This window comes from Elephas maximus, chromosome 19, assembly GCF_024166365.1.
Source record: "Elephas maximus indicus isolate mEleMax1 chromosome 19, mEleMax1 primary haplotype, whole genome shotgun sequence".
Lineage (NCBI taxonomy): Eukaryota > Metazoa > Chordata > Mammalia > Proboscidea > Elephantidae > Elephas > Elephas maximus.
The window spans coordinates 6,797,318-6,822,920 of NC_064837.1; the positions used below are offsets into that span (position 1 = coordinate 6,797,318).

Genomic DNA, 25,603 nt, shown 5'->3' on the forward strand with positions numbered 1-25,603 from the left:
CAATGCACTTCCTTACCTTTCACCCTAGCCTTGCTTCAACAAATTAATCTTTACCTGCTCAACGTACAGGGAAGTTACCAAAACATGGGTCTTAGTCATCTAGTGCTGCTATAACAGAAATACCACAAGAGGATGGCTTTAACAAAGAGAAATTTATTCTCTCACATTCTAGAAGGCTATGAGTCCAAATTCAGGGTGTCAGCTCCAGGGGAATGCTTTTTCTCTCTGTCGGCTCTGGAGGAAGGTCATTCTCATCAATCTTCCCCTGGACTAGGAGCTTCTCCTCACAGGAACTCGGGATCCAAAGGACGTGCTCTGTTCCCAGTGTTGCTTTCTTAGTGGTATGAGGTTCCCCTGTCTATCTGCTTGCTTCTTTCTTTTATATCTCCAAAGAGATTGGCTCAAGACACAGTCCAACCTTGTAGACTGAGTCTTGCCTCATTAACATCATACCCAGCATACAGGTATGATTTACAACACATAGGAAAATCACATCAGATGACAAAATGGTGGACAATCACACAACTGGGAATCATGGCCTAGCCAAATTGATACACGTATTTTGGGGGGACAAAATTCAATTCATGACATTCCACCCTTTGGCCTCCCAAAATTCATGTCCTTCCTCGCTACATGTAAAACATATTCACCCCATATCATAGCAGAAGTCTTAACTTCAAACACAAAATCCAAAAATTCCTCTGCTTGCTGTGGCAGCACATATACTAAAATTGGAACAATACAGAGATTAGCATGGCCCCTGTGCAAACATGACACGCAAATTTGTGAAATGTTCCATATTTTTGACTGATTTGTTCTGTAAACTTTCACTTAAACCACAATAAAAACTTTAAAAAATATAAAAATAAAAAAATTCCTCTTCATCTGTGAAATCTAGAATACTAGTTATCTGCTCCCAAAGGTACAACGGCAGAACAGGCACAAGTTAGACATTTCCATTACAAATGGGAGAAACTGGAGGGAAAGAAGGGATAACAGGCCTTAGCAAGTCAGTAGAACATATTATCTTAGCCCTCAAGGCTTCGAAAATAATCCTCTGTTCTCTGAGACTATTTATACAATGGCCTGCCCTCCATACTCTAGGTATTGGCCACACTCTCCAGAATCTGCGTGGAGGGCCCTAGGCCCTGGGCTTCAGTTCCGCCTTCCAAGTCCACTAGGACGGCAACTCTGCTCCCTTGGCTTTAGGTGCACCATTCTCCTAGTTCATCAGAGTAGTGGCAACTCCACCCTTAGAAACACCAGAGGCCATGGCTCCAACCTTTGAAACTCCAGAGGTAGTGGCCATACCCTTTGAGACTGAGGCAGCTTGGCTTCCTGTGTTCCTTGTCTCTTTAGCTTCTGCTTCCTGGTTCCTTGGCCTCTCAGACCCTCGGGCCTCTCTGCATGTGTCTGCCCTGCTGGGACAAGGGTTTCACAAAGTTCTGTACCTCCACTGATAAGTGCCTGGAGACACCCCACTCTGCCAATAAACTTCAGCAGGAAGGTACTCAGTTCTCTCACTCTGTGGATCAGCAAGCCTAGCTCCACCGATAAGTACCCAGAGGTGGCCCACTCCACCAGGAAGCTTCCTGAGCAAAGGTACTCAGCCCTCTCACTCCATGGGTCAGCTCCAGCGCTGTCTGGTGCTGGTCTCCTGGTTCTGCTGCTGCTGTTTCTCTGCTGCTGCCAGTTCTCTGCTGCAGCCAGTTCTCTGCTGCTGTTTCTCAGCGTCTACGCCTTCTCCAGTGTTAACAGTTCTCCTCACTTCCTTCTTAGTCTTCTATCCATTAACAGCATCAAAATCACTTCCACATTTTAGGTATCTGTTAGGGCAGTACCCCACTCCTGGTAACAAATTCTGTTCTAGTCATCTAGTGCTGCTATAACAGAAATACCACAAGTAGATGGCTTTAAAAAAGGGAAATTTATTTTCTCACAGTCTAGAGGTCCAAATTCAGGGTGTCAGCACCACGGGAAGGATTTCTCTCTGTCAGCTTTGGACAAAGGTCCTTCTCATCAATCTTCCCCTGGACTAGGAGCTTGTCCACACAGGAACCCCAGGTTCAAAGCACATGCTGTGCTCCCAGTGCTGCTTCTTGGTGGTATGAGGTCCCCCCGTCTCTCTGCTCGCTTCTCTCTTTTATATCTCAAAAGAGGTTGACTCAAGACACAATCCAATCTCGTAGATTGCATCCTGCCTCATTAACATAACTGTCACCTATCCCACCTCATTAATATCATAGAGGTAGGACTTACAACACATAGAAAAGTCACATCAGATGACAAAATGGTGGACAATCACACAATACTGGGAATCATGGCCTAGCCAAATTGATACACATATTTTTGGAGGACACAGTTCAATCCATGACAACATGCTTGATAGATTTATCCAGGATGATGGAGATGGGTGTAAGGCTTGGCATGCCCTCTCCCCTAACTTTCTGGCACATGTATCAGAATTTGAAAGATTCCAGTGGAGATAGCATACAAATTTTAGGCTTATCAAAGGGGTATGTGTCATGGATTGAATTATGTCCCCCAAAAATGTGTTTATCAACTGGGCTGGGCCATGATTCCTGATATTGTATGATTTTCCTACATGTTATAAATCCTGCCTCTGTGATGTTAATGAGGGAGGATGGGCAGCAGTTGCGTTACTGAGGCAAGACTGAATGTACAGGATTAGATTGTGTCTTGAGGAAATCTCTTGAGAGATAAGAGAAGCAAGCAGAGAGACAGGAGGACCTCATACCACCAAGAAAGAAGCACCGGGAGCAGAGCACACACTTTGGACTTGGGGTCCCTGCGTGAAGAAGCTCCTAGTCCAGAAGAACATTGATGAGAAGGCCGACAGAGAAACAATGTCCTCCCTGGAGCTGACACCCTGAATTTTTACTTGTAACCTACTAGACTATGAGAGAATAAATTTCTCTTTGTTAAAGCCATCCACTTGCAGTATTTCTGTTATAGCAGCACTAAATGACCAAGACAGTATGATTAAGAAAGTCTGATAAATACTGCTGTAGATAATTAAAATTTTAGCCAGAAATGAAAAGACGAAACAATTGATAAGCCTGACAGAGAAGGAAGCTACTGCTCTTTTACACATGGAGAAGAAATCCCAAAATCTGATGAAGGGGTGAAAGGGGCTAGTGATCCACGGTTGGGGCTATACCACAGTAAGAAAGTCTCAGTTCCACACTGCTACTCACCTGGACCAGGAGAAGTATCAGCATCCCGGTACATTCCGGGAATGGCTTGCCCACAAGCATGACCTTGCACTTGCCCACATTAAATCATAAAAAATTATTTGTGTAGTTCCATATTAGTTTTTTTTATATTCATACAGTACAACATTGTGCAGGCTGGTGTGGAGAAGCACTAAAAAATTGGCCTGGCTGCAGTCCTGGCCAGTAGTGAGAGGTAAGGAAGTCTGGGTAACCTAAGGTCTACTTCACCAAGGGCCCTGGCATATATATAAATATAGGGCCTGCCATTGTGTAATGGGTACATAAAAAAAAAAAAAAAAGCAAGATTCCAGATACCAATATTAGTAGTTGCCTTTGAGTCAATTCTGAGTTGTGGCGACTCCATGTGTTGCAGAGTAGAACAGTGCTCCAGAATTTCTATGACCGTGACTTTTCAGAAGCAGGTCTTTTTTCCTGAGGTGCCTCTAGGTATATTTCAACCGCGAACCTTTCAGTTAGTAGTCAAGCGCTTAACTGTTTTCACCACAGAAGGACTCCGTTTGAGATAAGTAGGAGTAATTATGAACAGCAGTGGAATATTGTATGATATAGTGCTAGAAAATGAGCCCCTCAAATCCAGAGGCACTCAAAATACGAGTGGGGAAAAGCCACCTCTTCAAAGTAGAGTTGACCTTGCTGAGGTGCCACAGCCCAAAATTAAAAGAAATAGCTGCAAACATCCATTAATAACCAGAATGTGGAATGTACAAAATATGAATCTAGGAATACTGAAAATCATCAAAAATGAATGCATAAAGATTGATATCCTAGGCATTAGTGAGCTACAATGAACTGGTATGGGCCATTTTGAATTGGATAATCGTATGGTTTACTATTCCAGGAATGGCAAATTGAAAAGGTATGGTGTCACATTCATCATAAAAAGAACATTTCAAGATCTATCCTGAAGCACAACACTGTCAGTGGTAGGATAATAATCCATATGCCTGCAAGGAAGACCAATTAATAAGACTGTTATTCAAATCAACAGACCAACCACTGATGCCAAAGGTGAAGAAATTGAAGATTTTTACCAACTTCTGCAGTCTAAAATTGATCAAACATGTAAACAAAATGCATTGATAATTACTGGTGATTGGAATGTGAAAGTTGGAAACAAAGAAGAAGGATCGGTAGTTGGAAAACAGCCTGGGTAACAGAAATAACGCTGGAGATCCTATGATAGAATTTTACAAGACTAACGACTTATTCATTGCAAATATCTTTTTTTGACAATATAAACAGTGGCTATAACATAGACTAACAGACAGACACGTGGGGGGCCTATTCCCAAGAAAGGTGATCCAACTGAATGTGGAAATTATAGAACAATATCATTAATATCACACGCAAGCAAAATTTTGCTGAAGATTACTCAAGAACAGCTGCAGCAGTATATCGACAGGGAACTGCCAGAAATTCAGTCTGGTTTCAGAAGAGGACGTGGAACCAGGGATATCATTGCTGATGTCAGATGGATCCTGGCTGAAAGCAGAGAACACCAGAAGGATGTTTACCTGTGTTTTATTGACTATGCAAAGGCATTCGACTGTGTGGATCATAACAAACTATGGATAACACTGCGAAGAATGGGAATTCCAAAACACTTAATTGTGCTCATGAGGAACCTTTACAAAGATCAAGAGGCAGTTGTTCGGACAGAACAAGAGGATACTGATTGGTTTAAAGTCAGGAAAGGTGTGCGTCAGGGTTGTATTCTTTCATCATACCTATTTAATCTGTATGCTGAACAAATAATCTGAGAAGCTGAACTATACGAAGAAGAACGGTGCATCAGGATTGGAGGAAGACTCATTAACGACCTGCGTTATGCAGATGACACAACCTTGCTTACTGAAAGTGAAGAGGACTTGAAGCACTTACTAATGAAGATCAAAGACCACAGCCTTCAGTATGGATTGCACCTCAACATAAAGAAAACAAAAAGCCTCACAACTGGACCAATGAGCAACATCATGATAAACGGAGAAAAGACTGAAGTTGTCAAGGGTTTCATTTTACTTGGATCCACAATCAACAGCCATGGAAGCAGCAGTCAAGAAATCAAAAGATGCATTGCACTGGGTAAATCTGCTGCAAAGGACCTCTTTAAAGTGTTGAAGAGCAAAGATGTCACCTTGAAGACTAAGGTGCACCTGACCCAAGCCATGGTATTTTCAATCGCATCATATGCATGTGAAAGCTGGACAATGAATAAGGAAGACTGAAGAAGAACTGATGCCTTGGAATTGTGGAGTTGGCGAAGAATATTGAATATACCATGGACTGCCAAAAGAACGAACAAATCTGTCTTAGAAGAAGTACAACCAGAATGCTCCTTAGAAGCAAGGATGGCAAGACTGCATCTTACATACTTTGGACATGTTGTCAGGAGGGATCAGACCCTGGAGAAGGACATCATGCTTGGCAGAGTACAGGGTCAGCAGAAAAGAGGAAGACCCTCAACGAGGTGGACTGACACAGTGGCTGTAACAATGAGCTCAAGCATAACAATGATTTTAAGAATGGCTCAGGACCGGGCAGTGTTTCGTTCTGTTGTGCACAGGGTCACTATTAGTCAGAACTGACTCAATGGCACCTAACAACAACAACGTACACACAGACTTCGCTGGATGAAATACACAAGAATCAAAATGTCTACATCTGTGGAAACAGAGGATGGAGAAGCTCAATGTCATCAATTAAAAAAAGACTAGGGGCCAACTGCAGAACAGATCATCAGTTGCTCCTACGCCAAGTTAAAGTTGAAGCTGAAGAAAACTAAAACAAGTCCACAAGAGCCAAACAATGACCTTAAATATATCCCAGCTGATTTTAGAGATCAAGAATAGATTTGATGCATTCAACACTAATGATCGAAGACCAAACAGGCTGTGGGATGGCATCAAGGACATCATATGTGAAGAAAGCAAAATGTCATTAAAAACACAGGAACGAAATAAAAGACTAAAATGAACGTCAGAAGACACTCTGGAACTTGCTCTTGAACATAGAGTAGCTAAAGCCAATGGAAGAACTGAAGATTTCAAAGGGCTCTTGAGAAGACAAAGTATTATAACAATATGTACAAAAACCTGAATTTAGAAAACCAAAAGAGAAGAACACACTCAGCATTTCTCAGGATGAAAGAACTGAAGAAAAAACTCAAGCCTCAAGGTACAGTATTAAAGGATTCTATGGGCAAAATATTAAACAATACAGGAAGTATTAAAAGATGATACAAGGAATAAACAGAGTCACTGCACCAAAAAGAACTGGTTGACGTTCAATCATTTCAGGAGGTAGCATGTGATTAAGAACTGACAGTACTGAAGGAAGAAGTCCAAGCTGCACTGAAGGCACTGGCAAAAATCAAAGCTCCAGGAATTGACGGAACACCAATTGAGATGTTTCAACAAACATATACAATGCTGGAAAGGCTCACTTGTGTATGCCAAGAAATTTGGAAGACAGCTTCCTAGCCAAGTGACTGGAAGAGATCCATATCTGTGCCCATTCCAAAGAAAGATGATCCAACAAAATGTGGAAATTATCAAACAATATCATTAATACCACACACAAGTAAAATTTTGCTGAAGATCATTCAAAAGCAGATGCAGCAGTACATCAACAGGGAACTGCCAGAAATTCAAGCCAGATTCACAAGAGGATATGAAACAAGGGATACCATTGCTGACGTCAGATGTTTCATTGACTATGATAAGGCATTCGGCTGTGTGGATCATAACAAGTTATGAATAACATTGTGAAGAACGGGAATTCCAGGACACTACGCCGTGCTCACAATTTGTGCTCACAAATTGTACATAGACCAAGAAGCAGTCGCTCAAACGGAACAAGGAGACACTGCATGGTTTAAAATCAGGAAAGGCGTGTGTCAAGGTTGTATCCTTTCACCATACTTATTCAATCTGTATGCTAAGCAAATGATCCAAGAAGCTGGACTGTATGAAGAATGAGGCATCAGAGTTTGAGGACGACTCATTAACAAACTGCAATGTGCAGATGACACAACCTTGCTTGCTGAAAGTTGAACAGGACTTGAAGCACTTACTGATGAAGACCAAAAACTACAGCCTTCAGTATGGATTTACACCTCAACATAAGAAAACAAAAATGCCCACAACTTAACCAATAAGCAACATCATGATAAACAGAGAACGGATTTTGCTTGGATCCACAATCAACGGCCATGGAAGCAATAGTCAAGAAATCAACGGACACATTGCATTGGGCAAATCTGCAGCAAAAGACCTCTTTAAAGTGTTATGTCACTTTGAGGACTAAGATGCACCTGACCCAAGCCAAGGTATTTGCAATCACCTCACGTGCATGTGAAAGCTGGACAATACAAGAAGACCAACGTAGAATTGATGCCTCTGAATTATGGCGTTGGAAAAGAATAATGAATATACCATAGGCTGCCAGAAGAATGAACAAATCTACCTTGGAAGAAGCACAGCCAGAATGTTCCTTAGAAGTTATTCACGCTCTTTGGACATGTTACCAGGAGGTACCAGTCCCTAGAGAAGGACATCATGCTTGGTAAAGTAGAGGGTCAGCAAAAAAGAGGAAGACCCTCAATGGATGAATTGACACAGTGGATGCAACAATGGGCTCAAACAAGGCAACGATGGTGCAGGACCAGGTAGTGTTTCATTCTGTTGTACACAGGGTTGCTATGAGTTGGAGCCAAATCAATCTCACCTAACAACAATTATAGAACATGAAAGATGGTGGTAGAAAAACCCATTGTCACTGAGTCAATTCCAACTCATGGCAACCCCATATGTGTCAGAACAGAACTGTGCTCCACAGGATTTTTGAAGGCTGATTTTTTTTGGAAGAAGATAGCCAGGGCTTTCTTCTGAGGGGCCTCTGGGTGAACTCAAACCTCCAACTTTTTGGTTAGCAGTCAAGTATTTTAACCATTTGCACCACCCAGGAACCGAGTTTGTGGTACTGTCATGACTTACTCATTGCTGTGATGCTAGAGGCTATGCCACAGTATTTCCATACCAGCAGGGTCACTCATGGTGGACAGATTTCAGCAGAGCTATCATTAAAAAAAAAAAAAAAAATCTTTTTTTTTTTTTATCATAGTAAGAGAGACTAAGACAAAAGCCTGACAATCTACCTCAAAAATTAGCCTATTGATTCTTATGGATGACAACAGAACATTGTAAGACTAGCTCCCTTTGGAAGTGTCATCAGGAGAGACCAACTGCTGGAGGAAAACATGTTTGATGAAGGAGAGGGATGGAAGGCAAGGGAGACCCTCAGTGAGATGGATTAGCATAAGAGCCACAATGATAGACTCGAACATGCTGGTGGTGATGCGAGTGGCTCAGGACCGGGCAACATTTCACTCTTTGGTACGTAAGGTAGGCATGAGTCAGAGCCAATTTGATAGCAACTGTTGACCTATCTATTATGGAACATGGAGTCCCTGGGTGGCACAAACAGTTAATACGCTCACTGCTAACCAAAACGGGGGAAGTGCGACCAGACTTGCTAGTCTGACAGAGACTGGAGGAATCCTTGAGATTATGGCCTCCCGACATCCTGCTAACTCAGAACTGAAGCCACTCCCAAAATCTACCCTTCAGCCAAAGGCTACCCCATTGTCGCTGAGTCGACTCCAACTCATAGCCACCATATAGAACAGAGTAGAACTGCCCCACAGGGTTTTCAAGGAGCAGCTGGTGGATTCGATCTGCCGACCTTTTGGTTAGCAGCCAAACGTTTAACCACTGCACCACCAGGGCTCCAGCTAAAGATTAGGCCAAAAAACAAACAATGTCATACGCAAGGAACGTGCTTCTTAGTTCAATCAAGTATACACGACCAAATGGGCAACACCTGCCCAAAAGCAACAACGAGAAGGCAGGAAGGGACAGGAAAACTGGACGAATGGTCACAGGGAAAAGGGAGAGTGCTGACACATTATGGCAGTTCCAACCAATGTCACAAAACACCTTGTGTATAAATTTTTGAATGAGAAACTAATTTGCACTGTAAATTTTCACTGAAAACACAACAAAATTTTTTTTAAAAGGTTGGAGGTTCAAGTTCACCCAGGGAGACCTAGGAAGAAAAGCCTGGGGATCTACTTCTGAAAAATCAGCCACTGAAAACCCTATGGAACACAGTGCTGCTCTGACACACATGGGGTCACCATGAGTCGGAATCAACTTGATGGCAACTGCCTTCAACTGGCTTTCCTGACTCATAATAAGTGTAATGGACACGAGACTCCCTCTAGGAACGAAGAACTTCTTCCCCAGCTTCTGGGAATGCAGCCAGACAACCGCTCTAGGCTGTCCTTGTATCGGCTGAACGGCACTGTGCCTTCCAGGGGGAACCCACATCCAATGACTGATCAGTGCTGGGGTATAGAGTCTCAACACCTCTTCCTTAGCGTACGACAACTCTGAAGGGACTCCCTCATTCTAGGTCCCCACATGGAATCAGCTTTTCAGGGACTGCATCATAGTTCAGCTCTCCTTTTGCCTAGTCCTGCTTCCCTGCCTTCTCTTCCACAGGAGCTGATGCTAAAAGCTCTGCCTAGTAAGCATTCTGCAAGTTATTCACATTATCTGCGGCCCAGGACTCAACCTATGACAGTAAGTGGGCAGTAAACACCTGTTTAATGGATGACTTCTTTACTCAATAAGCGGTCATGTCTTACACGTTCTTCTTCACAGGTATGATTTTGAATGGTATAAAGCTCATGAACTGACGATGCTTCAAAGTTAAAGACAATACCCACTGCCATCGAGTCAATTTCAACTCATCACTACCCTAGAGGACAGAGGAGAACTGCCCCCACAGGGTTTCCAAGGATCGGCTGATGGATTCAAATTGCCGAGCTTTTGGTTAGCAGCCTGAGCTCTTGACCTCTGTGCACAAGGGCTCCAAAGACTAATTCCAAAGCCACGTCATGTTTTCCTTAATTTAGAAAAAACCTGGATATCATGAAGGCATGATTACAAGTCTAAAACTACATAGTTAGCAGGGAAAAATAAATTTTGCAGCAATAAAAAAAAAAAAAAAAAAAAAAAAACTCCACCTTTGACACCTTCCAGAGCAGCACAAACAGCTCGTCTCCCCACACGTGACAAGAACCTGTTCCTGCCCTTTGCAAGGCGCTGTGCACTACACAGACATGGCCCAGAGACAGACAGGCCAGCTTCTGCAGATCCACACAGTGTCACATTCAGTGATAAAAAGAGAACCGAAAGCAACTAGATCCATCAAGAGCCCATCTGGACTTGGGGGTGGGATCGGCTTCCTGAAAGTCAGGAGAGCTTGCTGGGAAGGGATGGATACCTGGGCAAAATTAGTATCCTGTAAGAATGCAAGAAGGAGAGAAGTGTTCTGAGTAGACAGAACAGTGTGCACTAGAGCTTGGTGTAACCCAGCATTTTGAGTGTGAAAACCCTTTCTTGTGGGATACCCATTCATTTGGGTTTGCGGACTGTATCATGGGCAATGTATCATGGGAAATCAAAGCAGAATGAAGTAAGGGATATAAGAGAACAAGTAAAGTGCTATAGAAGCATAGTGGAAACCCTGGTGGTGTAGTGGTTAAGAGCTATGTCTGCTAACCAAAAGGTCAGCAGTTCAAATCTACCAGGCACTCCTTGGAAACTCTATGGGGCAGTTCTACTCTGTCCTATAGGGTCGCTATGAGTCGGAATCAACTCAACAGCAATGAGTTTTTTACAGAAGGACAATAATGGGGAGAGAGATGGGGTAGGTGACATTTGAATAGAACTCTGAAGAATGAATTGGAAAAACAGTTGAGGACCTTCTACATTCCAGACTCTGTGCTGGGAATTTGTAGACTAGTATATGAGACAGATGTATGCAGAACTATAACTGTAATACAGTACATCAAGCTTTATACACCAAGATGAACAAGTACATGTTGGTGGTTCAGTGGTAGAATTCTTGCCTTCCATGTGGGAGACCTGGGTTCAATTTCCGGCCAATGGACCTCATGCACGGCCACCACCCATCTGCCAGAGGAGACCTGTATGTTGTTACAATGCTGAACATTTCAACAGAGCTTCCAGACTAAGAAGGACTAGGAAGAAAGGCCTGGGAATCTACTTCCAAAAATCAGCCAATGATAACCCTATGGATCACAACAGTCCAATCCGCAAACGGACATGGGGATGGCACAGAACTGGGCAGTGCTTCATTCCGTTGTGCATGGGGTCGCCATGAGTCAGGGACTGACTTTACTGCAGCAAACAATAACAACAACGAATAAGCGTACTGGAATACAGAAGAATGGCTCCGATAGATAGAAAGGAAAGGCAACAGCTTGATCAAAGAAGAAAACAATGAAGGCCAAAGTAAGAATACTGGAACTTCATCTGCTAATATTTCCCACGATACATTCTACAAACTTTAGTTTGAGAATTCTTTATGGGTTTCCCATAAAAAATGGTGTTCACCCTCAACATGGTGGGTTAAAACAAGCTGTAGTGGACACTGTTGCTGTCTACCTATAATGCTTTCCTCCTTCATCTTTCCCAACAGAACTCTAACTTTGTCCAGGTCTCAGTCTCTCCCCAGGAAGCCTGCCTGACTTAAAGGAAGCTAACCCCACCCCCAAAATCCAGATGTAGTCTTGATGGATCTAACCCAGTTCTTACAATCCTACTTCCCCTGGCAGTGACTACATCAGAGACCCAAGCTAGAAACCAATCAGTTGGTGGCCTTCCCTCCCTCTGGAATGTGTAAAGGGCCCATGGCGTACATGAAGGAAGTTGTCTTAGACTACAGGAAATGATTTTATCCAGGGATTGGGACCCTTCGGGCTGCTCCTCTCTCTCTTATCTCTTCCTTGGTTTGTGAACATGGAAGCAAATGACCTCCACTGCTGCTGACAGCCATATTCTGACCATGAAAAAAAGCCAGTCTGAGGAAAATGCCAAGACACAGATGAGGGCAAAAGAAAACAAAATGAAGAGAAAGATGCCAGTTGCTCTTATCACAAGGCACCTGACTCTCCCTGCCTCTGGAAGCCCTGCCATCTGAAATAAAGTTTCCTCATTGTTTAAGCCACTCTGAATGGTAACATCAGTTTACTCTAACTAAAAGCATTCTAGTGATACCAACCACCATTAGTTTACTGCAGAACTTCTTGGAGCCTTACACACAAACATGGGTAGTAAACTTGTCAAGATGAACATACAGTATAAAGCATTTTTCATAGATCTAGGATGTTTTCCCCCAAAATCTGATAAATAAGAAATAAATGAGACTGACATTCTTCAGTTTATAAATTCAAAAATGCGGTCCGGCTTGTGTTGGAAGAAATAAGAGAGAAGAAGAGTTTCAGGTCCAGAACACAAGTAAGAAGGTCACTATGATGGTCAAGTTAGAGATGCTGGCTATAAGGAAGACATACATGAGAAAGGAGGATAGGAAAAATGTCACACAGGGACAGATTCGTAATAACTGACTGGATATGCTCTTCAGTTAGCAGCCAAGCGCTTAACTGTCTGCGCCATCGGGGCTCCTTAAATGCGCATGTAGGGGCGATAAATAACTTCTCTGAACACCGGGAAAAATGTGCCCTGACCACTGCTAAGGAGATGCCTATGCACACTGACCCAGGTGGGGCCTGTGATGTCCTTAATGAGAGAACCTGGTCAACACCTGGGTGTGCTGAATAACCATCATCCCTATAGGGTCGCTGTGAGTCGGAATCGACTCAATGGCACTGGGTTTGGTTTTTGGTTTTGGTCTTCCCCCTTCTTTGGGTAATAGCCCTGATTTTCTTTTGGGATCTGCCTCTCCCCTACTCTAGTATTTGAGGGCTGTAAAAGATAACTTCCCACCCTCCCTTTTCCCTAACGGATGCTCAGGTCACATGACCCAGATAAACCAGTTAGACTCCCTCCTATGACTTAATCACCCAAGTGACTTAACGACAGAAAACAACTGGAAAGCCCCTGAAGAGGCCGTCCAGGCACCCTATAGCAGGGGTGCTAACTGGTCACTGGTTCTTTCCTGGGCTGTGCTGCCCATCTCGTCCTTTGATGTTGTAAGCTGTCCCAGGCCCTTCCCCAAATTTCTTTTTTTAGCTTAAAAAGACCAAACCCATTGCCGTGGAGTCTATTCGGACTCATAGCGACCCTATAGGACAGAGTAGAACCGTGCCATAGGGCTTCCAAGGAGTGCCTGGTGGATTTGAACTGCCGTCCTTTTGGTTAGCAGCTGTGCCTCTTAACTACTATGTCACCAGGGTTTCCTTTTTTTTTTTAGCTTAGCAGAGTCTACTCTTGTTGCTGCAGCCAAAGAACCCTCAGCGATCACGGGAACATGTCATACTGACCAAGCTTCCAAATCCGACATTTTCCCTATGTCTTTAACATCAGCAGCAATAACCTAAAAGGTTATTAGCATATCACTTCCTAGCAGCAGATCACTTTACCCTAAGATCTGACATCACGTACTTTCCAGAGCATGAAGATAAGAGGTTTCCCATGTCTGAAGGCAAGGCTCAAGAGAACTTCAAAAACGTTTGTGCTTAAGACCTTTCGGGGGCCCAAACTTAAATCATTACAAGACATTCCAGCAACACTTACCCACCTTGTTTTAAGTACCCTTTGGAGTACCAGGGGCTTTTTTTTTTGTAATAATACATGTGTTTCTTTTAAGAAATTTGCAAGTGAAAGAAAATCACAAGCAGCAGAAACCAAACCACTCATAACCCTGCCCAGAGATAAGTATCACAGGCTTATTCTTCCAGCCCTTCCTGATTTCCTTTCAGGCTTCTATTCCGTACATTTTTGAATACAATACAATCTCAGCTCTGGGTGCATCTCTGTATCTGCATCCTGCTTCCTTATCTTACGTATTTGTCTCCTAACATTTCTCCCCTAAACATTTTTGAGTGCCATTAAAAAAAAACTGAAACTGATATAATTGTATAAATGTGCCAGAATTTACTTAATCATATTAGACATTTAATTTTTCTTTTGCCCCTATTCAAACCAAAAAACCAAACCCACTGCCGTCGAGTGAATTCTGACTCATAGCAACAGGGCGGAGTAGAACTACCCCACAGGGTTTCCAAGGAGGGCCTAGTGAATTTGAACCTCCGACCTTTTGGTTGGTAGTTGTAGCTCTTAACCACTATGCCACCAGGGTTTCCACTGGCAGTCATTAATGTGCATCAGTGTCAGAGCCAGCAGATCTGCAAGCAAATCCCAACCACCTCCCTTACCACCCGTGCAACCAGGAGCGACGACTCCCCCGTCCTGAGGCCGGTGCAGAAGAGAGAGGGATGATGATCAGGGTCTGCTTACACTGTGAGAGTTAAGCAGGAATGCATGCAGGGCACTCACAGGTGTCTGTCACAGACACCTTAATAAAAAAAAAAAAAAAAGAACAGCCACGGCTAAAAGCTCGGCTGCTAACCAAAAGGTCAGTAGTTCCAATCCACCAGCCGCTCCTTGGACACCCTATGGGGCAGTCCTATAGGGTCAGTATGAGTGGGGATCGACTTGATGGGAACCGGTATAAAGCTAAAGTGAGTGTTCACACGTGTGCATGAATACAACAGTGCACATAACGAGATTCCTGATGCTCAAATTCTGTGTCCACTTTTCATATTTCCTTTGTTGGACTGTATTTTTAAAGTCCCTGTTTGGCGAACACATTACTATAGGAGTCTTTAGGGGCTTTTGCAAATACCAAACTGCTCTCTTTCAATAGAGAGCATAGAGCTAAAAAGCTCTTTCAAATGGCACTCTCTTACCCTTTCTGCTGAAATTGCAACAAGGGAACAGAGTGAAGAATGTTCTCTATTGGCAGATATTTCATGGTCTCCTCTTTCTGGTTCAGGCTGCATACAAGACACTTGATCACCTTAAATAAATGTGACATTATTACTTTTATTCAAGTCAAGAACAGTGGATTGGCATTTCCCAAACCATCTAAACTGAGGTAACTTAAGGCGCCCTGAGGCTGCAGAGACACGCCGTTAGGAAGAGCAGACCGGGGAAGCATTTGCCTGGGCTTGGGTAACTTAGGGGAAACCCTGGTGGTGTAGTGGTTAAGAGCTACAGCTGCTAGCCAAAAGGCTGGCGGTTGGAATCCACCAGGCGCTCCCTGGAAACCCTATGGGGCAGTCCTACTCGACAGCAACATATTTGGTTTGGTTTTCTGGCGGGGGGGGGCGGGGGCTACTTAGGATCCAGCTAAATTTGACTCTGCCCCTTCCCTCTGTCCATCTGTAAAATGGGGCTCTAAGTAGCATCAAGGGTTTGGTTTTTCTGGTTTTTTTAAGTAGCATCAGCCCACACAGGGGCTGCAATGAGCAGGTAAGATAATGCCTACAAAGCATGGAGCCCAGTTTCTTCTAACAGGAAATATAACCATCAAACAACCAGCTGCCGTTTGGTCACCCCCAACTCAAAGCAGCCTGTGTGTGTCTGAGCAGAACTGTGTCCACCGGGTTTTCAACGGCTGATTTTTTGAAAGTAGGCCACCAGGACTTTTTCCCATGCCGACTCTGGGTGGCCTCGAACCCCCAACCTTTCTGTTAGCAGCCGAGTACATGAACCATTTGTACCACCCAGAGGCTCCAAACAGGTAACAAAGCTGTAGCTTTTCTGGCTCTGCTTCACCCAGGTCCAAGGAAGGATCGCCTTTCCTGGCTCTGTCTGAAGTGAGGTGTGACCAGGTGATTTGTTCTGGCCAATGAGATGTGAGGAGAAGTGACTGACATGTGTCACTTCCAGAAGACTAGTTAGGGGCCAGTGTGCGTTCACCACGCCCACATTTCCTGCCTTTGCCATCATGGAGGTGGGGGTGGAATGGAAGCTACGGTGGCCTGAGACCTTGCAGAGCTACTCCCTCCCACACAAGCCAGTGCTGTACGTCAGGGTGATTTGGGGCTTTTTTGTTTTGTTTTTTACAGCAGCACAACCTAGACTATTCAGAATGATATGATACAATAACTACTAGTTATATGGGTATTAAATGAGTGAAGCCATTGCTATTACTGAAATCTCAAGTTGTTTAGTCAGGGCAGATGGGACCGTCGTGAGCAGGAGTATGCAGAAGGGTTTAAAAGACAAATAGGCAGCAGGAGAGGAGAGAGAATACTCCTTGTTACCAACTGTGGTCAAGGCTCCCTGTATCTAGTCGTATCTAGTGCAGCTTTATGACTAATTCCAGCCAATGAAATGTGAACACAGGTGACATTTGTAGATTCTGAGCCAAGGCACTAAAAGCCAGTGTGCCAAATTCCATCTCTACATTCTCTCTTCATCTTTAGCAGTGACTAAAGTCACACACTTAGACTGGAAGGTGGGAGGGGGCAAAAGATGGACGTAGACTGGATCCCTAAATCATGCATAGAGGAGAGCTATGCTTGAGAATTCCCTGACTCAAACTGCATTGTGCATGACTTTGAAACAAAATGTTGATACGTTAAGCCAGTGACACTCTAGAGCTCATGTGTTGTCACAGCAGAGCCTAACCTATGCTGACTAATACACCATAGAAGACTAGACAAGGAAAAACAAAAACAAAATTAACTCAAGGAAGTCAGTAAGAAGGAATCTAAAAATAAAAAGGCAGAATTTACTACAAACAGAAGAAATCGCTGATCGAGAGTTAATAAGAAAGAAGTAAAAAAAAAAAAAAAGAATAGGTAAGAGATTAAACCCAAGAACTGATTCTACCAGGGTTGATGCAGGGGAAGAAAACCCTTTGGGAGCTAGTTTCAAAGAAGAAAAAGAGAAATGCAAATTAAAAATGATAAAGGAGCTATATATTCAAAGAAGATTTTACTGAATTTTAAAATCACAATAAAATACATGTTTTTCTATAAAAGTGACCAAAAAAAGATAGAAAACATAAATAGTCCAATAACCAATGAAGAAATAGAGACAACTGTCAAAGAACTACTTCCCTCCCAAAAATGTCCTGAGAAAGTGATTTACAATCTTCAAGGAATAAATAATTCCTCACCTAACCACTCCATAGAAAAAGAAGGAAGCTGGACAGTTCATTTTGTATTGTTATCAATACTTGACAGTATTCAAACATTCTCACGAACACTGGGTGTCAAAATTCTAAATAAGACAACAATAAACTAAATCTAGCAGTATGCAAAAAAAGTAACAAACCATAGCCAAATAAGATTTATTAACGGAAAGCAAGGAAAGCTCAATACCAAAAACTCTATCAAGCTTCAAGCACCTAAAACACAAGCTCCCAGTGAGTAAGGATTCCGTCACTGATACACCCCAAGCACAGAGAAAATGCTTGGAACATGAAAAGTGCTCAATAAATATTTATGACATAAATTTTGGAGTGAATACTAATAAAGATGAGAAACCACATGGTTACATGATAACATCATTAATCCAATTTAACTTTGGTGCCAAAGAAAAATTCAAAGTAAAATAATAAAAGAATCATGATTAAAAAAAAATTCTCAAACCAACCATCATGCATTTCTACTGAGGTTAGTAAGACAACATAGATGTTCATATATCATCATATTTTAACACCGTTCTACAAGTCCTAGACAATGAAATTAGACAAAAAAAAAAAAATAAGTATAAATACTGAAGAGGAAGAAGCATAATTATTATTTGCAAAAGATATGAGCATCTACCAGGAAAACCCAATGTTGTTGTTGCTGTTGCATTGGCTCCGACTCATGGCGACCTTACATATAACAGAACAAAATGTTGCCTGGTCCTGCGCCATTCGCCTGATGGTTGGTATATTTGAGTCCATTGTTGCAGCTATGGAAAACCCAACAAACTCAATTTAAAAAAGTATTTAAATTAATGAGATACTTTACGAAGGTGGGAGTAGCTGTTCAAGATGATTATACAAAAATGAGTAACGTTCCTACACTTCAGCAATAAGAAAATGTAACATAACAAAAGATTCCAATCACTGTAGTTACAGTAACAATAATGACAAATACCTTAAAATGAAAGTATACAGGATCTACGTGGAGAAAACTACTATCTAGAATCATAAACAGACTTGAATAAACACACCCTGTTCCCAGATGGGAAGACTTTCCGTTATATTCAATATTGTAAAAAAAAATCAATTTTCCCCATCTTAATAATATATCTGTTTAATTAAAAATACTCAGGACGAAAAAACAAATAAGCGTAGCCAAGAAAATATAATCAACTGTCTTTCGTAAGCAGGTAGCTTGTGTGTAAGCCATGGTTAAGGCACAGAAACACCCTGAGGCAAAGGCTGATGAGTTCTAATTGCCAAGCCAAAGAGCTGCCTGGTTGAAGTTGGGATGAAGGACCTGCTCCTTCCACCCCACGGACAGGGGGCTAAGGATAAGGATTAATCCACCACTGCTGGGTGCTGCAAACGGCTGCTAACTGAAAGGCTGGAGGTTGGAGTCCACCCAGAGGCATTTTGGAAGAAAATCTGGTGATTACCTCCAAAAAATCAGGCATTGAAAACCCAGTGGAGCACTGTTCTACTCCGGCACACATGGGGTCACCACGAGTTAGAGTCCACTTGATGAAAACTGGTTTGGGCTCACCTGAGCAGCTAAGCCCATCTCAGATTCCTGCTATAAGTGACAAAGAGGCTAGGAGGGGAAAGGGGGGAACAAACTAGAAAGCCTAGATATAGAGAAAAGTGATGAAATATTTTAGAACATGAAGATAATGATATTATAATACAGTAGATATGAATTAAAATATTCAAGTTAGATAACTATTTCTAAAAACAAATAATAGTAACAATAAAAGAGAAATCAAACCAGATACTTAACTCAGGTTATATACCAAAATAAGTGACTGATGAATTAAATATTTGATGGTAAAATGAAAATCTATAAATGATAATACATGAATATTAACATAATCTTGAGTGGGGAAAAGTGTGGCTAACTGTAATACTTAAGGCACAAACCATAAATTAACAGACTAAGATTACAAAATTAGCCTTCTATATGAAAATGAAAAAAAAAAAGACAAAAAATTTAAAAGGCAAAAAAACTGTAGGGAGATGCGTGTGGCATATGACAATGAACATATATGCTTAATATATTTTAAAATTATATCTGAAAATCAGTAAGAAAATAGTTATGAGCATGGCTTTAGAAAAAAGGGGCAAATGGTATATACAGGCATTTCATAAAAGGTAAGAAATGTCCAGTAAACATGAAAACGCTCAACCTCACTAGAAATGAAAAGATGAAAAAGGAAAGATTTCTGTGTTCACCCATGCAATTAATAAAGTTGCAATAATAATTACTGATAAGGTTGGAAAGGGAAAATTGACAATTCTACCAAGGATGTGAACTCGACTAAGGCTTTTACCAGCTACCCTGTCTGAAACTGATCAGACATGCAATCAAGGTACATTGATAATTACTGGTGATTGGAACTCAAAAGTTGGAAACTAAGAAGGATCAGTAGTTGGAAAATATGGCCTTAGTAATAAAAAAAAACGACTCAAGAGATCTTAGAATAGAATTTGCAAGACCAATGACTTATTCATTGCAAACACCTTTTTTCAACAATGTAAAAGGCAACTATACACATGGACCTCGCAGGATGGAAAACACAGAAAATCAAATCGGCCACACCTGTAGAAAGAGACAATGAAAAGGCTCAATATCATCAGTTAGAACAAGGCCAAGCTCCAACTTCAGAACCAGACCATCAATTGCTCATATGCAAGTTAAGCTGAAGCTGAAGAAAATTAATACAAGTCCAAGGTATGACCTTGAGTATATCCCACCTGAATTTAGAGGTCATCTCAAGAATAGATTGACGTGTTGAACACTAATGACCAAAGACCAGACAAGCTGTGGGATGACATCAAGGACATGAAGAATGCAAAAGGTCATTTAAAAAACAGGAAAGAAAAGACCACAATGGCTGTGAGAAGAGATTCTGAAACTTGCTCTTACACTCTGTAGGGCAGCTAAAGCGAATAGAAAACATCTTTATCTTCTAAAAAAGAATAGAAGATAGAAGATTTCAAAGAGCAACTCGAGAAGACAAAGTATTAAAATGAAATGTACAAAAACCTGGAGTTAGAAAACCAAAAGGGAAGAACATGCAAGGCATTTCTCAAGCTGAAACAAGTGAAGAAAAAATTCAAGCTTCAAGTTGCAATTTTGAAGGATTCAATGGGCAAAATACTGAACGATGCTGGAAGCAACAAAAGAATATGGAAGGAATACACAGTCACTGTGCCAAAAAGAACCAGTCGACATTCACCCTGTTCAGGAGGTAGCATATGATCAAGAACAACGGTTTAGAAGGAAGAAGTCCATGCTGCACTGAAGGCATTGGCAAAAAATAAGGTTCCAGGAATTGACAGAACACCAGTTGAGATGTTTCAACTAATGGATGCAGCGCTGGAGGTGCTCACTCGTCTATGCCAAGAAATTTGGAAGACAGATACTTGGCCAACTGACTGAAAAAGATCCATATTTGTGCCCATTCCAGAGAAAGATGATCCAACAGAATGAGTAAATTACAAACAATATCATTAATATCACACACAAGTAAAATTTTGCTGAAGATCATTCAAACACAGTTGCAGCAGAACATTGATAGGGAACAGCCAGAAATTCAAGCAGGGTTTTCAGAAGACAATATGGAATGAGGGATATCATTGCTGATATCAGATGGATCTTGACTGAAAGCAGAGAATACCAGAAAGATGTTCACCTGTGTTTTATTGACTATGCAAAGGCATTCAACGGTGTGGATCATAACCAATTATGCGAAGAATGGGAATTCCAGAACACTTAATTGTGCTCATGAGGAACCTGTACACAGATCAAGAGGCAGTCATTTGAACAGAAAAAGGGGATAATGTGCGGTTTAAAATCAGGAAAGGCATGTATCAGGGTTGTATTCCTTCACCATACTTATTCAATCTATATGCTGAGGAAATAATCTGAGAAATAATCTGACTATATGAAGAAGAATGTGCCATCAGGATTGGAGGAAGACTAACTAAAAACCTGCAATATGCAGATGACACAACCTTGCTTGGTGAAAGTGAAGAGGACTTAAAGCACTTACTGATGAAGATCAAAGAATACAGCCTTCAGTATGGATTACACCTCAACGTAAAGAAAACAAAAATCCTCAAAACTGAACCAATAAGCAACACCCTAATAAACAGAAAGTACTGAAGTTCTCAAGGATTTCATTTTACTTGGATCCACAACCTACGCCCATGTAAGCACCACTCAAGAAATCAAATGACTTTATTATTGCATTGGGCAAATCTGCTGCCAAAGACCTCTTTAAAGTGTTAAAAAGCAAAGACGTTACTTTGAGGACTAAGGTACGCCTGATCAAGCCACGGTATTTTCAATCGCCCCATATGCACGTGAAAACTAAACATGAACAGGGAAGACTGAACAATTGATGCCTTTGAATTACAGTGTTGGTGAAGAATATTGAATATATCAGGGACTGCCAGAAGAACGAACAAATCTGTCTTGGAAGAAGTACAGCCAGGATGTTCCTTAGAAGTGAAGAGGCAAGAATTTGTCTCACATACTTTGGACATGTTATCAGGAGGGACGAGTCCCTAGAGAAGAACATCATGCTTGGTAAAGTAGAGGGTCAGCGACAAAGAGGAAGACCCTCAAGGGGATAGCTTGACATAGTGGCTGCAACAATGGGCTCAAACACAGCAAGGACTGTCAGGATGGCGCAGGACCGGGCAGTATTTCCTTCTGTTGTACGTAGGGTCACCATGAGTTGGAACTGACTCCGTGGCACCGAACGCCACCACAAGTAAGGAAGGATGCGAATACAGTATGTGTTTGTACCTCTGTAATATATCCATGTGTATTACCTGGTCATGTAATATATACACTGTATGTAATACACACACTCCTGTCAAATGGGATTCATATAGTCTGTGATGCAGAGCCCTGGTGGCGCACTGTTTGAGAGCTACACCTGCTAACCAGCAGTGAATCTACATCTAAGACTTCATCCGAGGAAAGTAAACCAGTGAGAAATATTTGCTAAATGATGGGCAAAAGGAAATAAGTTGACTATACTGGGATATCACATAACCTTGAAAAATTACATCATAGATATATAGTTATTGACATGGCATGACATTCAAGATGTAATACTAAGATAAAAATCAGGTTATAAACAGTATATACAGCAAGGTCTCTGTCTCTTTTTTAAGAATACAGACACACCTATTTAAAACTTAGAAGAGTATATCCAAATTACTGCCTGTGGTCTCTAGGTAGTAAGATTATTTGTCCTCCCCCCCCCACCCTTTTTGCCCATTTGTAAGTTTATGGTTTTTCTAGAATAAACAAGCACTACTTATGTAACAAAAAAGAAAGTTAAAAAAAGTAAATTGAATTCTTTGGGAAAATAAACATTTATTCTCAAAACAAACTCCAAAGTTGGAAAATGAAAGCAAACACATCTGCCTCCTGAACAGAAAGGAGAGTTTAAATTGCTAGACAGTCCATGAGCTTCCCAAAGGCAGCGCCAGTTCCTGGGGAGCCCGTGCCCAGGGGGAGCCCTGACTCTCCCGCTCTCACCCCTCAACCTTCTTCTTGACATACAACTAACTCAGCTCAGAGCTGAAGCATATTTTTACATTTGCTGTCACTACTGAGGGGTCCGTGGGTGGTGCTGAGGGTTAATGTGCTCAGCTGCTCATCAAAAGGTTGCAAGTTCGAGTCCACACAGAGGCAGCTCGGAAGAAAGCTTGGTGATCTGTTTCCCCAAAATCAGCCACTGAAAACCCCGTGGAGCACAGTTCTATTCTCAGCCGGCATGGGTCAGAATCAACTTCACAGCAACTGGCTTGATTTCTGGTTTTCACTGAAATAGCACTTCAAATAACTGGCTCTTGATTGTTAACAAAAGGCATACATACTAATTCTCTCTAAAAAAAATCACCGTGAATTAAATTACTGTGTTACATGGCCACTGATTCACTTTTTCACTGTGGTACCAGCCCTAGAGACAAAAAATAGTCCCAACACTCATCATAAAGAATACTAGTCAGCGTTAATAAATTTATTTGGTGAAGGTGAAATGGAAGAAGTAATTGACTGCTTTTTAAGAAATGGGCTGTACACAGTGACCTGAGGGTTTGGGACAATAGAATTCTGCAGAAAATCCAGGCAGCCCCACACTGATGGCAAAGCACAGCCCGGGAGAAGGCTGAACGCCAGCAGACCCACACAGCAAGGAGCTTGGAAGACAAGAGCAGAAAATACGTTCTCCACATTTACTAGTGCTTTCATTCCTTGGTTGGTACGTTCTGTTATCCCTCACACTGATACCCAGGTGGGAGGCTTGGGCATCCCACAGAACTCTAATTAACAACTTTGCACAGCTCTGCTTGGGGGACGGGTTTGGGTCTCTCTGCCCAGCCCTGCTGGCTAAGAGGAAGACTTGGCAGGGCCTGGGTTGGTCTGCCAGGCCAGGAAAACAGCAAAGTGGGGACAAGGCAGCCCGATGGCTAATTTGGACTTGGTTCTGATTTTTCCCCAGTGTCCTATCAGTTGGGTCCTTGGGAGGCTTGCTGAAGGGCAGGCCGGTGTCTCAGAGAAGCCTTCAAGAGAGAGGTTCTTGCTGGCTTCAGCTGCCTTGGCTGTGCAGCCCTGAGCAAAAGTGCCTGCAGCACCAGGGCTCCTGCAGGCAGCTGCTTCCTCAACACCTCTGGGTACCGCAGGCTGCTGCACGTCCGCTGCAGTGGGAATCTCACTGCTGCACAGCAGCAAGGATGCTCAGCAAAGCGGTGCACCAGAAACCACGCGGCTCAGCGCTGCAGGCCAAGCAGTCTAGGAATGCAAAGCGGGCTCTGCAGACAAAACTTTACCCACCGCCCTCCAACACGCAGCCTCTCAAACTAGACAATCCAACCCAGGCCAAGGAGCCTTTCCCCCCGCCCCCTGCCCCGGTCCTTGCACTCCTCCTCCCACACTTCTAGTCCCTACCTACGCCCAGGCCCTTGGAGCATCACTGTTTTTTATGCAAGCACACAGAGCTCATTTATAGCCATCACTGGGCAGTAGCAGTGGGAATCAGCTTATAAGCAGCATTTAGGAAGGAGTCCCCGGGTGGCACAAACAGTTTGCACTCAGCTACTAACCAAAAGGTTGGCAGTTCGAACCCACCCAGAGGTGCCTGGGAATTTCTGCTTCCAAAAGGTTACGGCAATGAAAACTGTACGGAACAGTTCTACTCTGCACACATGGGATGACCATGAGTGGGGGTTGACTCAACGTCACCTGCTTTGGTATACTTAGGAAGCCCAGCTAAGTTTTTAGAAAACTAAATAGGCAACCAGAACAGAAAAACGCAGCTAGCATCATTGACCATCTGCTGAACACTGTGTATCCAAGCTCATGTCAACCTCACAGCAGCCCTATGCCCTAGGGGCTTCAGTGCCCCAACTGTGCAGACTGACAAAGTCCCTTCCTCACCAGACCAAAGTTCTCCCTTTCACTTCATTTCCTCTTTCAGTTGGTGGGTCTCTTTGGTACTAGATTTCAGCTCAGGGCTTTGCTCACTGAGGCAAATGCCACATCCAAAAAAAGACTCTATGTCTTTCAGAATGCCTTTCAGCAGAGCAACCACTAGACTCTCTGGAAGATAAAAACAGTGCCATTAATCAGGGCTGAACTAAATCACCCCTCAACGTTGCTTTACCCTCCCAAAGCCCAGCAGTGCAGCTGCATCTCACCCCTGCACACCCATCCCCATTGGAAAATTAAGAAGGCACAGCATCAGGAGTTTCTCCCATCTTTGAACTATTCACGTGTCTTCCACATGTGCAATACAGGGAATTTTGTTCACTTATTCATTCAGTTGCCAAAGAATTTCAGAGAACCTACTATATGCCCCCAAGAAGCTTAGAGTTTAGTGGAGTAGAGAAACCAGAAAAGACAAAATCACGAGACAATACAACCAGGGCATGCCTTGAGAATGTAAACTGTAAGAGAACAGGGATTTTGCTTTGCGCTGCAATATTCCCCGGACCAGAAGAGTGGCCGGCACTTGCAGACCTCCCGTAAACATTTACAGAATGAATGAATCCCATAATGCCTAAATCCAATAATAACTGTAAGAGTCGCCCCAAGATACTTGCAGCTGGCATTTGTTAAGTAAGCACTTACTAGCGCTGAGCACTGTGCAAGGCACTTTCCGAAGGCCATCTCATGTAACCATTACTACCATCGCTACACCACCACAGTGCAATCCTTATTATTCCCATTTTGCAGATGAGGAAACTAACGTGCTCGAGATTCCATAGTCCGGTAAGCAACA

General features: G+C 42.5%; 1 protein-coding gene and 1 pseudogene across 3 annotated transcripts in view; one reads left to right on the forward strand and one right to left on the reverse strand.

Annotated features, from left to right (window-relative positions):
* The window catches only part of ARHGAP44 (Rho GTPase activating protein 44), a 261,017-nt gene that overhangs the window by 231,098 nt on the left and 4,316 nt on the right, over nt 1-25,603 (reverse strand). The gene's annotated exons all lie outside the window — the stretch shown is intronic.
* On the forward strand, nt 706-805 carry LOC126063322 (uncharacterized; annotated as a pseudogene).